The following is a 15,056-nucleotide window of genomic DNA, read 5'->3' as shown; positions in this document are numbered from 1 at the left end:
AAAATTGTATCTACTCAATAGTTTATAATTAAAATTTCTATTAGAACGTATGAAATTTAACAATTCATATACTTACGGTCTAATTCATAATAACTTAAAACAGCTTTATAAGTCGTTAATAAGAAAAAAATCGAAAAACAGTATTCATAAATGTTTAATAGTCTGTTATAAACCATTCACAAATTTTAAATATTTATTGTAGGTTCGACACTACTTTAAACCTACTTTAAGGTATTCTTTTTCCATTTTATCTTGAAAAAATCGAATTTTAAAGGTAATTGTTTATAAATTTGGAATAATAGACGATACTATTGCAATGTCTAAACATAATGTTATCTCCGCCGGGGAATAAATCCCACTTTAATAATATATGATTTTGTTTCATATTTCTCCGGCAGTGAGCTACATGAGGTTCGCAAGTGAGTTCGATTGCCATTTTCTTTTAACCTGTAACGCCATATAGTAATAAAATGTGTAAACATTGTGGAAGAAGGTCCACACAATCTAATATATCCACTCCGGAATTAAAACTACGTGTTTCCACATAGAAATTCAACAAAATTTTGTTAAAATTTAACAAAATGACAATGAAAATAAATTAATAAAACAAATTATAAAATAGCGATGTTTATTTTATCACAGAATATTCGTCATTCGAATACTTTTAATAATAATTGTAATAAAATATATAAAAACGTTTGTATATTAATACATTTTAGCTTAATATAAATTTACTGGAATAAAATATAGATTTTTTTCTCTAAAAATTAGTTTTTATCTTCAAAAATGTATTATTACTAAAAACAAACAATGAAAAAAAGAAAATTAACGAATATTTTATCCTAATGACAAGCAACACTAACAACGAAAAAGGGGAAATAACTGAGAAGCATTGCCAGCTTAGACAAAAAACAGTACATTAGTTATTTTGCCTTTATCAAACGTTTATGAATAGAATACTTTTATTAAAGGTTTATAAAGCAAAAGTGTTTGTTAACAAATTTGTGCTTTAAATCTATAATAAGATTTTATTATGAATTAGACCGTTAATAATTAGTTAATACGTTTGGATCAACGTTTTTCCTTTTTAACCTCAAGTGAAGAAACAGAGTATAAAAAAGGGTATACAAATATATTTTTAGACAAATTTCAAAATATTGGGTTGTGGGACTTATATGGGAGCTATGACCTATTATGATTCGATTGTCATAACATATTTTAAAGTGATTTTTATGTATTTATATGGGAGCTGTGACCAATTGTGGACCTATATTTTAAGTAGTATGATTTTGAATACAAATTACTCTTCTGTGTACTATTTTGTTTCAATATATGGAAGGTATTTGGTCATTATCTTGTAGTACGATTCTTGGACACAAATTAATGATCGCTATAAAATTTTGGATCAGTACAGATATATTTTTTATGAAATTTATAAGGATTTTAGTGATTTTCGGGAGTGGACCTTATATGGCAGCTATAGTTAAATATTTACCGATATTTACAAAATCCAATATTATGATTTCTGGATACAAATTACTGATTTGTGCGTAATTTCAATTTGATATCGATTTGTTTTAAATATTTATTAAGGATAATATCTTTTTCGGAAATGGGCCTTATAGGGGAGTTATGACCAATTATCGGTCAATCTGCGTAAACTTTGGTACAGTGATTTCTGTGTATATGAGTATTATTTGTAGCGAATTTTATCATGATAAAGGTATTTATAAGAGATTTATGAGTACTTAACTGATTTTCGGATATAAGGTCCACTTATATGGGAGCTATGGTAAAATATGGACCGATATTCACAAAATCCTGTAGTATGATTTCTAAATATAAATTACGAATCTGTGTAAAATTTTGTATTGATATTGATATTTTTTAGGTATTTATGTAGGTTAATGTTTTTTTCGGAAGTGGTCCTTATATGGGAGCTATAACCAATTATGGGCCGATTTTCATAGAATTAGGTACAGCTATTTTGGTATATATGGGGACTATTTATGACGAAGTTCAAGTTAATATCGATATTTATAAGACATTTATGCTTATTTAAGTGATTTTCGGAATTGAACTTTATATGGGTGCTATGGTCAATTATGGGCCGATAGACAAAAAATTTGGTGTTGTGATGTTTTTAAGCATGAAACTTATTTTTCCTGAATTTTGTAGGGATACTGCAATTTTGTAGGCATTTACAGGCCATAGAACCATATTTCGGGTAGAAATTTGTATGGGGGCTTGATGAAATCATGGACCGATTCTTATAATTTTTACCAAGGTTAGTCCCTTTAACATTAAAATAACGTGTGTAAAATTGTATGGTATTATCTGAAATATATTTGCACAAATAACAAAAACTATTTTAAAATTATCAAGTTTTTTTTAGGTTGTCTCACATTTTGGTTCATAACTCAGGTTCCACTAAACCGATTTTGCTGATTTTCAATACCAAAATGTGTAGGAGAACATTAAACATTTTTTTTGCAAGTCTAACAAGTTTGCTTGTCTATTTTGGACGTGATCGTGTTTTACACAGACATACAGACAGACGGACAAAGCTCAATCGACTTAAAATTTCATAAGGATCAATAATATATATACCTTGTTGGGTCTCAGAAGAATATTTCTCAATGTTACACACGGAATGACAAACTTATATATACCCTCATTCACCACTTATGCTGGTGGAGGGTATAAAAATTAAATAACCATTTTGCAAAAAAAGGTTCGATTTTGCTAGAAAAAACGTCAAAAATTGTATATCTTGAGTTACAAAACATTTGTTTTGATATAAATACCACTCGCATCCCACTAAGCGACCAAAGATGTCTAAAAAAAATTAAAAATTTAAAAATTTTAAGTTTTGAGTTACAAAATATTTTTTTTCATAGATTTTCATCCCACTCGCATCCCACTAAGCGACCAAATAGGTCTTCAAGGAAAATATCTCAGTTTTCTTTTGAGAAAATAAAATTTAAAAAAAAAATTATTTTTTTTTTCCAAATATTGTAAAAATAGCTATTAAACTATTTGGGACACATTTTGCTAAGAACAATAGGTAATAAGTTACATGGATGCTTGGCCAAAATTGTCAAATTTTGACCCCATCTAACTCAGAGAGTTCTACACCAATCTTATTGAAAAATTGTGTCTAAATTACTATCCACTAGAACTAACCTTGGTGCTAATTTCATTCCGATCGGAAGACATCGATTTCAAATGTTGGTTGGTTCACTTGACCATATATAAATATTATTTTTGTCGAATTTGAAGCTGTTACAAACGAATTGACAAACTCAATATACCCCGCATTTTTTAGTGGTGGGTATAATAAGTATACGGTTGAATATGGGTATAGAATATACTTAAAATCAATTCTAGTTTTGGCGGCAACAAAATCATTGTAGACTTGATTAATTTATAACGCCATGATAATTCATTATTAAAAGTATTTTATTTTTTTAATTTGTTTCCAAAAATAATAAAATATATTTCACATATAGCAACAATGTTAATAAAATATAACATCTGGTCCATAAACATAATGTTCAATTATATGAAAAATTCATATAAATTATAGCAATGAAAACATCAGAATATAGCCAATGTAAAACAGCAAAACAAAAATACTTTTGAATGTAATTTCTTTTAATTTTTAATAAAAATTATAAAAAAGTTGGTTTATTTTTGCACATAGTACCATCTAATGGGACACATTTTGCTAAGAACAATAGGTAATAAGTTACATGATTAGAAAAAACACCTGCTTGGCCAAAATGTCAAATTTTGACCCCATCTAACTCAGAGAGTTCTCCACCAATCTTATTGAAAAATTGTGTCTAAACTACTATCCACTAACTAACCTTGGTGCTAATTTCATTCCGATCGGAAGACATAGATTTCAAATGATGTTTGGTTCACTTGACCATATATAAAAATTATTTTTGTCGAATTTGAAGCTGTTACAAACGTATTGACAAACTCAATATACCCCGCATCTTTTTAGTGGTGGGTATAATAAGTATACGATGGAATCTGGATATAGAATATACTTAAAATAAAATTTAGTTTGGCAACAACAAAATCACTGTAGACTTGATTAATTTATAACGCCATGATAATTCATTATTAAAAGTATTTTATTTTTTTAATTTGTTTCCAAAAATAATAAAATATATTTCATATATAGCAACAATGTTAATAAAATATAACATCTGGTCCATAAACATAATGTTCAATTATATGAAAAATTCATATAAATTATAGCAATGAAAACATCAGACTATAGCCAATGTAAAACAGCAAAACAAAAATACTTTTGAATGTAATTTCTTTTAATTTTGAATAAAAATTATAAAAAAGTTGGTTTATTTTTGCACATATTACCATCTAATGCAATAATAATTGTTAAGAAACATTAAAAGTATTATCATGTTAACACAAATAATAATGAAAAACAAAAACAAAATAATTGGACTAAATGCCAACAGCTGGAACATAAAAAATATAACAAAACCGAGACACATAAACAGAGTGCGATTAAAGTCAGACAAATATCTATACATTTATGTCTTTTTATATATAAATGTAAAAATATATAGAGACACACATGTGTATTAGGATGGCCCTTATTTTACAGTTTTTGAAATTTATATTCTCCTAAGTTCTAATGCTAATCTCGGTCATCCTAAAATCTATAGCTAAATATTTGAGCAAAATCGTATAACGTTTAGTGGTAACACATTTTATTTATAAATTTCGAGTTGTTCGAAGTAGGGAGAAAACAAAATGATCATATAGTTTCGTATAGAAATAAATCACAAGTCCTTATTTTATGGCCAGCGGTCAATTATTGCTCATAGCTCCCATATAAGGTTCACTTTCGAAAGTCACTTTAACGAGCATAAATCTCGTAAAAATTTTGTAATCCAAATAGAATTTAACAAAAGTAAGTTTCACATAAATCACATAACCTAATTTCAGGATGATTATTGGTCACCCACTTCCGAAAATCACAATTCGTAAATTCAAATAATATGTGAAATAGAGTGTCCCTAAGAATTAAATTTTTTGAAATGTTGAAGCGGTACACGCTGAAAACTTTCGTAATGACCTAAAATACCACCAAAAAAATTGTTTGCCTTTTTTAAGACTTTCGCCGACTTTCGATTTAGTTTTGAGGTGCATGGGGAAAAAATGCATTTTTTTCAGGTTTTTTAAAATGTTTGCCATTAAATAATTACTTTTGCAATTTAATTTAAAAGATTCGAAATGTGTACGTAATTTTCGTTCTAATAAGGTATAAAAGACAAAAATTGGTTAAAAAATGTTAAAGTTATTAAAAAATCGCCAGGCCATTAACGTGTCTCTGGCCACTAGAAAAAGATTTTGATGAAACTTAAGAAAAATATGATATGAAGTCTAGTATTTACAATAACAGCACAAAAATAGAAATTAACGATTAAGAGTACTTGGGGTCAAAATTACAGTGTTTTTCGTGATTTTAAAAGTTCAGGGTCATTTGTATCCCAAGTCCTATTAAGGGTTAATTTCCAGTTTTGTGCTGTTATTGTAACTACTAGACTTCATTTTATATTTTCTTAAGTTTCATCAAAATCGGGCCAAAAATATATAATATTCGCTATCTTTCCATTAGAAATTCCAAATATTGAAAAATTTGACTTTTGACCTTCACGATTTAAGGGTTAACGTTTTCCGATTTTAGGAAAATTTTTAGACTATATTTAAAATTACCTGGACTATAATATTCTCAACAGATTTTACTTAAAATTAATAACACTTGGACATATTGGGCTCATTCGCCAAAATATGTCCAACAAATTAGTTTTTCTCGAAAATCGCAAAATTTATATCGCGGAAAAACTATAGGAGGTACTGACATACTTTTTTCACATTTTTATTCCCTATTATGTTGTCAATAAATCCCCATGTGATGATCAAAAAATTCTGAAATTTGTTTAACAAAATTTCTAAAAATTTGAAATTGGAGTCGCTAAAAAAATATTTTTTTGGTTATACCTGTGAATAGATTAACTGTATCCTATGAAGATAAAAACTCATATACAAGAAAATATGGATATATTTTAAGTAAGAATAAATTTTTGTTTCAATACTTCTCAAACTACATATCGAGCCCTTAGCGCAAAATTATCGTAAGCGACCAAACACAAATTTTACAGAAGAAGGTTTTTTGATTATTTTGAAATTTATACATAGAATTAAAAATGTTATGATGCGATATAATATAATTTCGTTCAAGCTATTTGTCTATTTTTCAAAAATATTTATAACTTTTGACAATTAAAAATTCATGGAATACTTTATAGAAAAATATGACAAAAAATGTTTTATATTGGATTTTTGTATAGATAACAGTTTTTCGAATTGAAATTAAATTTTTATTTATAAATAGTTTTTAATGAAATTTCACACTTCTGTAGATTTTTCTATTTAAAATGGAAAAATAAAAACAAATTTTGAAATTTATTATCAGCAATCCCGCAATTCCCAAAAAAGTGTTGAAAAATTCCAAAAATGCTAATTTTTAGTTTTTTTGGCTATAATATCCATACCAGGGTCGGGGTTATCGGTACCCTTTACAAAATAATTAGAAACATATTGAGCCACCTATAATCGGTTACTATATTTTGATATCGGATACGCGATTTGAGAATTTTTGCACTAAAATTTTATTTTACATAAAAAATAGGTGTTTTTTCAAAGGACCTGGTCCCTCGATAACAACAATTTTGAAATTGGTTTTCCTTTAAGATATTTTACCGAAACTTAGCTTTCAGAAAGAAGAAATTCCTTATACATCCTCTTAGAAATTTTTTCCGATAACTTAAAAAGAAAAAAAGTTATTTTTTCCCAAAAAAATAGCGAAAAATCGCTTTTTTAAAAAAATGTAAATTCAAATGCATATAACTTTGGACTTAGTCATTATTTTTAAACAGTTCTTTTTCCATTTGACACATACATGTGTTGTTAGTCTAACAAAGGAGAATATCGGGAAATATTTTAATACGCTGTTATCAAAAAACTGGAGTAGGTTGGGTAAAAATGTTGAAAATTAAATTTTCAAATGCGAATATCTCCTAAGCTATAATTGAAATCGGAACTCAAAAGAAATAATATCGTTTTAAAAATGTAACATACCCGAGGTTTCCTACTTTGAGGGCCATTGGTCGCGCCCCTTGTGTGCCTATGATGTCCACGTTCAAAACATAAACTCGCAAACACTTCTTCTTTGCGAATGTGAAATATCATTCAAACCAATCTAACCATTTAGAAGTTACAGATTTATTTCCCTCTTTTTTTTTCCCCTGTGTGTCGCTTACGATAAAATTAGTTTACTGTGAAATATAAACATTGACTTACGATAAAATCTTATCCCCTATATTTTTGATGTTATTAACAATTTTGATATTCTAAGAACGCTGAAACATCAGTCGGTCACGTTAATGGCCTGGCGATTATTTAATAACTTTAACATTTTTTAACCAATTTTTGTGCTTTATATCTTATTAGAACTAAAATTACGTACACATTTCGATTCTTTTAAATTAAATTGCAAAAGTAATTATTTAATGGCAAAAATTTTAAAAATCTGAAAAATGTATTTTTTTCCCCTTGTAAATGCACCTTATAACTTAAATCGAAAGTCGGCACGGGTAGCCCTTCTTAGAACAGGCAAGCAATTTTTTTGGTTATATTTTAGTTCATTACGAAAGTTTTCAGGGGGTACCTTTTCAACATTTCAATAAATTTAATTTTAAATTCGGTCTACACTAATGTTTATGTATGTCAGATATACATACAAATGCCAAAAAATATACAAATTTATTGTGGTATAAGCACCACATATATTAAGTGGTAAAAGTAGACATATAAAGTACTCTAAATTAAAATAAATTCTGTATAAACCTGGGCAAAATATATTTCGTTAGCTTAAAGTGGACAGGTGCGAAGTTCTTTTCAGAAAATATGTTAAGGCCGCTTAATAATTGTGACGCAACTTGGCATTTCGAATATCCTTTAAAACCAAAATTTACAGTATTTTTTAAATATTCTTTGCTTCGCCTAATTAAACCTTAAAAATCATCAATATTACCACTCTTTCCTTTGTACATACAACAGTATGATCTAGACAACATGAAGCCATAAATTTAACCCAATTTCATTGTTGTTGCCTTTTTTACACTTTTTCTGAGTGGCATGAAGCCACATCAGCAAACGAACATAAATATAATATTTATGCACACTTATCCACATACAAACTTACATACTTACATTAAAACATGCAGATAAATGTACAATAATAACACATACAGACACTCAGGAAAAGGACTCGACCTATTGATATGAAACATACACTAAGGACTACAACAGCTGACAAGAAAAAGAGGAAAAATACAAAAAATAAATTCCTTTAAAATAAACCACATGTCAAGCCTACGGTATAAAAAAACAACAATAAAAAAGCACTAACAAATTACATTAAATGTTGGCGGAAAGGAGGATTGAATGAGGGCGTTGAGCTGGGAGGTATGAGTTAAATTAAAACAGACAACAGCAACATCCCAATATTGTTTATACTTGTATACCAAGTTTAACTTGGCCTTTGTTTCTTTTTGGTCACAGTTCGTGTTTTTAAAGGGATTATCGAAAAAGGACATTGAACCGAAAAAATAAAAAAACTTTATGAAAGAGTAAAGTAGCAACACAAAACAAATGGAAATGAAAAACAAGAAACCAATTATTAGAAAAAAACTTAAATTAACCCCAAATGTTGGATTGTCATGTTTGTTGGTAGCTGGTTTGTGTTATAACACAGAGGGCATTTCCTTAAGATGAATGAGATATTGTTTAAAAGTTTTAGCTGTAAAATTTAAGGTATTTTTGAACACTTTCACACAGTATATAAATAAATTAAAGCTATTTGAGTTTGATTTAAGTAGTAAAATTAAAAATTTAAAAATTAAATAATTTACTTTGCAGGAGCCAATAGGAAATATGGGAGTGCACCCTGAAGTCTATTCTAATACTTTAAGGTACAAGGGTGGGTCAATAAGTCCATGACCTTTTGAATTTCAACAGCTACTTGTCAAAATTTGAACAAGCTGATTTTTTTTATCCAAAAATCTGTGTTTCATTTAAAAAGTCATGGATATATTGAGCCTTTCTCATATGCTTCCGAAGTTGTAGCGACTCCATTTCCTTCACATTATAATAACTTCTATTGGAGGACTTAAGCCGTGTGTCCTCTAGCAAGTCAATTGCGGAAGAATTGTGCAAGTATTTGCTAAAGTGTTTTCACTCAAACCAAAACTTGAGGAAGTCTGCTTTCAGAAGTAGTTTTTAGAAGTTATTATGATGATGGTGTAATGTATGGACCATATAACACGAGTTTTTAATATTTGCTTAGTTGAATAGGACATAGTTTTACATACGTGAAGAACTTAGTAGTTGTAAGAATGTTTATACATAAAGCTAATCAGATTCCTAGAATTTTCCACCGAATTTCTTTTTGTAGGAAGCTGTGCTACGTGCTTACTTTGCTTACTTTCTCAGGACATACTCCAAAACGTTTCAAATGCAGGCTGTAGGGAATTCATTTTGTTGGTTGATCGTGCTTGCCCGACTATACCATTTTACTTGTTTATTAAAAAGTATTCTTCGTTTCTTTTCACAAGGGTTTTGTTATATTTTTTAGAATGAAATATTAAAATAAAATATATTTAACACTTAAGTAGTGAAGATAGAAGGAGGAAATTTTGGCATGTGGTATTCAATATTTGGATCTTTAACTCATTATTTTTTTGAATAAAAAGGATATTCAAGGATAAAAATTTGAAAGGACATTTTTAACATCTTTTGATCCCGACAGGATAAAATCAAAATAATACGAAATATTTTGCAACCCTTTTTGATCATTTGACATCAAATTTGGTATAGTTGGATGATCAGAAGTATTTTAAAACATGTTTTTAAAAATTTACTCCTCTGAAAATTTGAAGTCATTTTAAAAGGAAACAGGATCACGAAATGAAAAACTGAAAACGCAGTTTGTCTCCATTTAATTTATAGTTTTAGACGATATTATCCGGTTCGTGTCTAATATTGAGTGTCGTACGGTGTAATATATATTATATTTTATAAAAAACACTTTTACACCACCATAGTGGGGAGGATATTATGCGTTTGTGTAGATGTTTGTAACGCCCAAAAATATTGGTTTAACACCCACCTTAAAGTATACCGATCGACTTAGAATCACTTTCCGAGTCGATTAAACGATGTCCGTCAGTCTGGCTGGCTTGGCTGGTTGGCTGTCCATGTAAACCTTGTGCCCAGAGTACAGGTCGCAATTTTGAAGATAGTTCGATAAAATTTGGTACATATAATTTTTTCGGCTCAACGACGTAGCTTATTGAAAATGGCTGAAATCGGTCCATTATTTCACCTAGCCCTCATACAAATGTGCTCTCGAAATTGGACTTTATCGGTCATAATTCTTTAATTTATATATGTATCTACACAAATTTCGCTCCAAATAAGTTTTATATATACAAAATTCATGTCACCAAATTTTGTTACGATCGGTCCATACTTAATCATAGCTCCCATATAGACCCGCTTTCGAAAATCACTTTAACGTGCTTAAATCACTTAAACATATTGGTATATACACAAAATTCAACATAAATAACTTTTATATAGACATAAATCACACGACCTATGGTTATGGTGATCGGTCCATAATTGGTCAAAGCTCCCATATAAGGTCCACTTCCGAAAAACACTCACGAATCTAAATTATTGATATTTTAAAAGAAAAATATGTTTACTCATTTACTTGGTGTAGGGTATTATATGGTCGGGCTTGACCGACCATACTTTCTTACTTGTTATACCCTTCAGGTTCCATTGAACCGTCGATGAAAACTAAGTTTCCTACACCAGATGCAGCCATACAACCCCACAACATGACCCCTCCTCCACCATGTTTGACAGTGTTTACTACATTGTTCTTTTCCAATTCAGTGTTTGGCCTTCTCTAAACTCTTACTCCGTCGTCCGATTGAAAAATACTTACAAACTTAAGTTTGTTATTCCGTTTGTAATTTCGACATTTTTCATTTCCGACCCTATAAAGTATACATATTCTGGATCCTTATAGATAGCGGAGTCGATTAAGCCATGTCCGTCTGTCTGTCTGTTGAAATCAATTTTCTGAAGACCCCAGATATCTTCGGGATCCAAATCTTCAATAATTCTGTCAGACATTGGTTGGTTGATTTACGTGGTAGTTCACTACGTGCGAACAATCAAGTAGAGTCGAAGGGACCCCGTTTTGATGAGGCCACACCACTCAGACATGCTTTCGAGAATTTTGGTATTTAAAATCAGCAAAATCGGTCCACAAATGGCTGAGATATGAGGAAAAAACCAAGACAACCTCGATTTTTTACCTATTTTTGACCTATATCTGGATTACTAAGACATTAATATAGACAATATGGATATCTAATGATAGATATTTCAGACATTTGCAACGACGTATATAAGACCATAGTAAGTTGGACCTACAATGGGTCAAAATCGAAAAATTGAAAAAACAAAAAAAAAAAATTTTAAAATTTAAAAAAAAAAATTAAAATAACAATCGAAAACATTTTTTTTCCAAAAAATTAAAAAAACAACTGGAAAAAAAATTTAATTTTTTTTACCTAAAAATATTTAAAATTTTGAAGTATAATTTGGTGAAGGGTATATAAGATTCGGCACAGCCGAATACAGCACTCTTACTTGTTTTTTTAAATTTAAATGACAGATTGCAAATTAGTCAGGGAATACGTTGCTATAAAAAACTCATTTTCTCAGAAAATGTAACATAGCTCTATTTGAATATAAACCCTCGATATGTTTCCACAAAATATAAATAAAGCTTGCAGTGGAGTTTGATTTTTTCCTTTACTTCTTGACTTTATTACTAAATTTTAATTAATCGCCACTTTGATACCATTTGAACTCAACGTACGTGATGTGAACTGGCCATTGAAGTCGTTTGATTTGACCGAGTTAGACTTTCTTATGGAGTTTTATAAGTCGCATATCTATGCGAATAAGTCAAAAACCACAAAATCCTCAAACTCAATACAACTCTCAATCCAGAAACATTGAAAATTCACACAGTGAAGCTGTTGCTGATATTTGTATTCCATACATAATTGCATCGAGAGGCCAATAAAACTATAGAGCCATTAAGAGTTATAAACTCTCTTTACCATGATTAAGGATAAAAAATGGAAGGGAGTTGCCAGTTTAGTTTTGATACAGGGTCACCTGCAAATTTATCAAAAACAGTTATTATTTTGCTAATGATATTTAAATGAACCAAAACGAAATGTTTATAAGTAAGATCAATCATGACATCGGCAAGGTTTAAGAATGCTAATATTCCAAATATATTTACCTCGTTATTAATAAAAGTTAAATCACATCTTTACTGAGATCATGCCACTTGAAATGTCTTTAAAAACAAACATCGAACAAAGTAAAATATATAATCCAAATTGTCCCTGCATTTACGATATGTTGAGATTTCTAATATAAACTCGAAATTTGCAGCTAATTTATCTTTATTAAACTAGCATTTTCACACAATATTTAAATACATATATTTTCCATTTTATACACTTCAAATAAATACATACATAAATAAAAACTACTTCAAATAAATTGTTTTGCAAAAAAGAGAAGAGACAAATTTAAATTGTATAAAATATAAATCAGTTTTTAGATAAATTTAAATACAATACAAATCAAAGAGTGACAAATTCACACAAGTGTACACACACTCTTCTATGCATACAAAATGAGGGTGATAAATAAAATCCGGGTACAGTGGTGTTATTTTGGATTTATACTTATTAGATATAATAAAAGAAACCAGGTTTTAAATTCTGATAATTTAGTACCAGAATATCTCACTGAAGTTGGAGATTATGTAGTAAATGAGGATATCAAAAGTGTCATACAAACCCCAGACGAATACAGAGTCATGCAACCAGATAACCTAGCGATCTTTGCCTTATTTTCCATGACCCGTGTGATTGATGCAGAACGATCTATGTGGGATACACTTCACTTTAGAACAGAGTATTCGAAATTGGTTTTATTGATCCTTTGTCTCAAAAATGAGCAGTTCTTTTGGCTTGGAATCCATATGTTGCCAGAAAGATGGGAAAAAGTCATAGCTAACCAAACTTTGAGTAAATTTATATTGTACAAATATTTCAAAATAAATGCAAATAATTTGAAAAAATTCCTTATTTTTAATTCATACACCCAATATAGCCCAACAATTTTCAACTTTTTTGTGAATATTTTTATATTGAATACCACTGTTGTCCTATGCAAATATGTTTAATCTATATAAAACATAGAAATTAGTGCACCCTTAAATATAAATAAAAAAATATTTTTGAATAGAAAATAACTTTTACACTCACATACACACACAAATACTCTCAATTACAGACCCAAAACAGCAACAAAAAAACTTTTTTGCATAAATGTTTGAATAACAACAACAGCAGAAAAAAAAACAAATGTCAAGTATTTACAACAAATACAACAACTACAACTGTGATGACATTTACACCAGAAAATAAATTAAAATTCCATTTAAGTGCTTAGATTATTATGGAAGCATGAAAGAGACAGAAATCCCCTCACAAAAAATATAATCCAAACAGAAGTTAAATAAAAATTTTAGTTTTTTTTAAAAAAAAAAAAACGAAAATTTAAATAATAAAACACAATAAAACAAAAAATGAAAAATGAATTCGGAAATGAATAAGCATTCAATTTGTTAGAGCTTAGAAAGAGAAAATGGAAAAAAGTAAAAAATTAATTAAATTTTATATTTCATTTTACTTTGTTCTCATGTAAATACGTTCCAGAAAATAAAGTTTATTCCTCTGTTTTTTTTTTTAATTTCATACAATTGTGCATATATTTATATACACACATTTAACTTTAAATAGAAAATTTGTTTGATTGTAAAATAAGGTTTTTAGCAAAACTCCATACATGTGCTTGATTTTTATTTTAAATTTATTTTTCTTTTGAACAAATTTGTAAAATTCTACAAAATAAAATGCATGCTGTAAATTAAACAAATATTTGAATATATTGAAAAGTAAATTTTAAAGCAAAAAATCATATCACTCACTGTTAAATTGTATGTTTGATTTTTAAGGTACTCATTTTTACCATTTTATTAAATATTGCTGTTTATAATCCCAATATTATGCAATTTGCTGCAGCATTCTGAAAAATATATTTGAGGGTGTGTTTAGTTATTCATTCTTAATTATTTTTTGTAAAACTTATTTAGAGAATTTGTTACATATGAACTTTGATTTGTGTGCGTATGATTGATTTATTTATAACTTAATATTCCCAACACTCATACGTCATAGGGTATTTTAGTTCGTGTATCTGTTTCCACATTTAGGTTACAATTTTAGCTCATATTAAGAATAATTTAACAAATAACAATATAATACATATAAGAAAGTATGGTCGGTCAAGCCCGACCATATACTACCCTACACTGGGTATAGAAGCAAAATCAGTTTTCTTTTAAAATTTCAATAAGAGGTATGATTAATCAGCTACCCATGATGAAATTAAAATGCATTTCATAGATACAAAATTTATTTTTGCTAAATTTTGTATTGATACCAAAATTTTTGAAGGTTTATGCTATTTATGTGATTTTCTGAAGTGGGCTTTCTAAAAATTGTAAAATTTTTCAATTCTATGGATAGATTTTTTATACCCTTCACCTTCGTGAGAAGGGTGTACATATATAAATTTGTCATTCCGTTTGTAATTTCTACATTTTTCATTTCCGACCCTATAAAGTATATATATTCTGGATCCTTATAGATAGCGGAGTCGATTAAGCCATGTCCGTATGTCTGTCTGTCTGTTGAAATCAATTTTCTGAA

The sequence above is a fragment of the Calliphora vicina genome, chromosome 4 (genome assembly GCF_958450345.1).
Source record: "Calliphora vicina chromosome 4, idCalVici1.1, whole genome shotgun sequence".
Lineage (NCBI taxonomy): Eukaryota > Metazoa > Arthropoda > Insecta > Diptera > Calliphoridae > Calliphora > Calliphora vicina.
The sequence above is the reverse complement of the archived record's forward strand: the minus strand, read 5'-3'. Positions refer to the sequence as shown.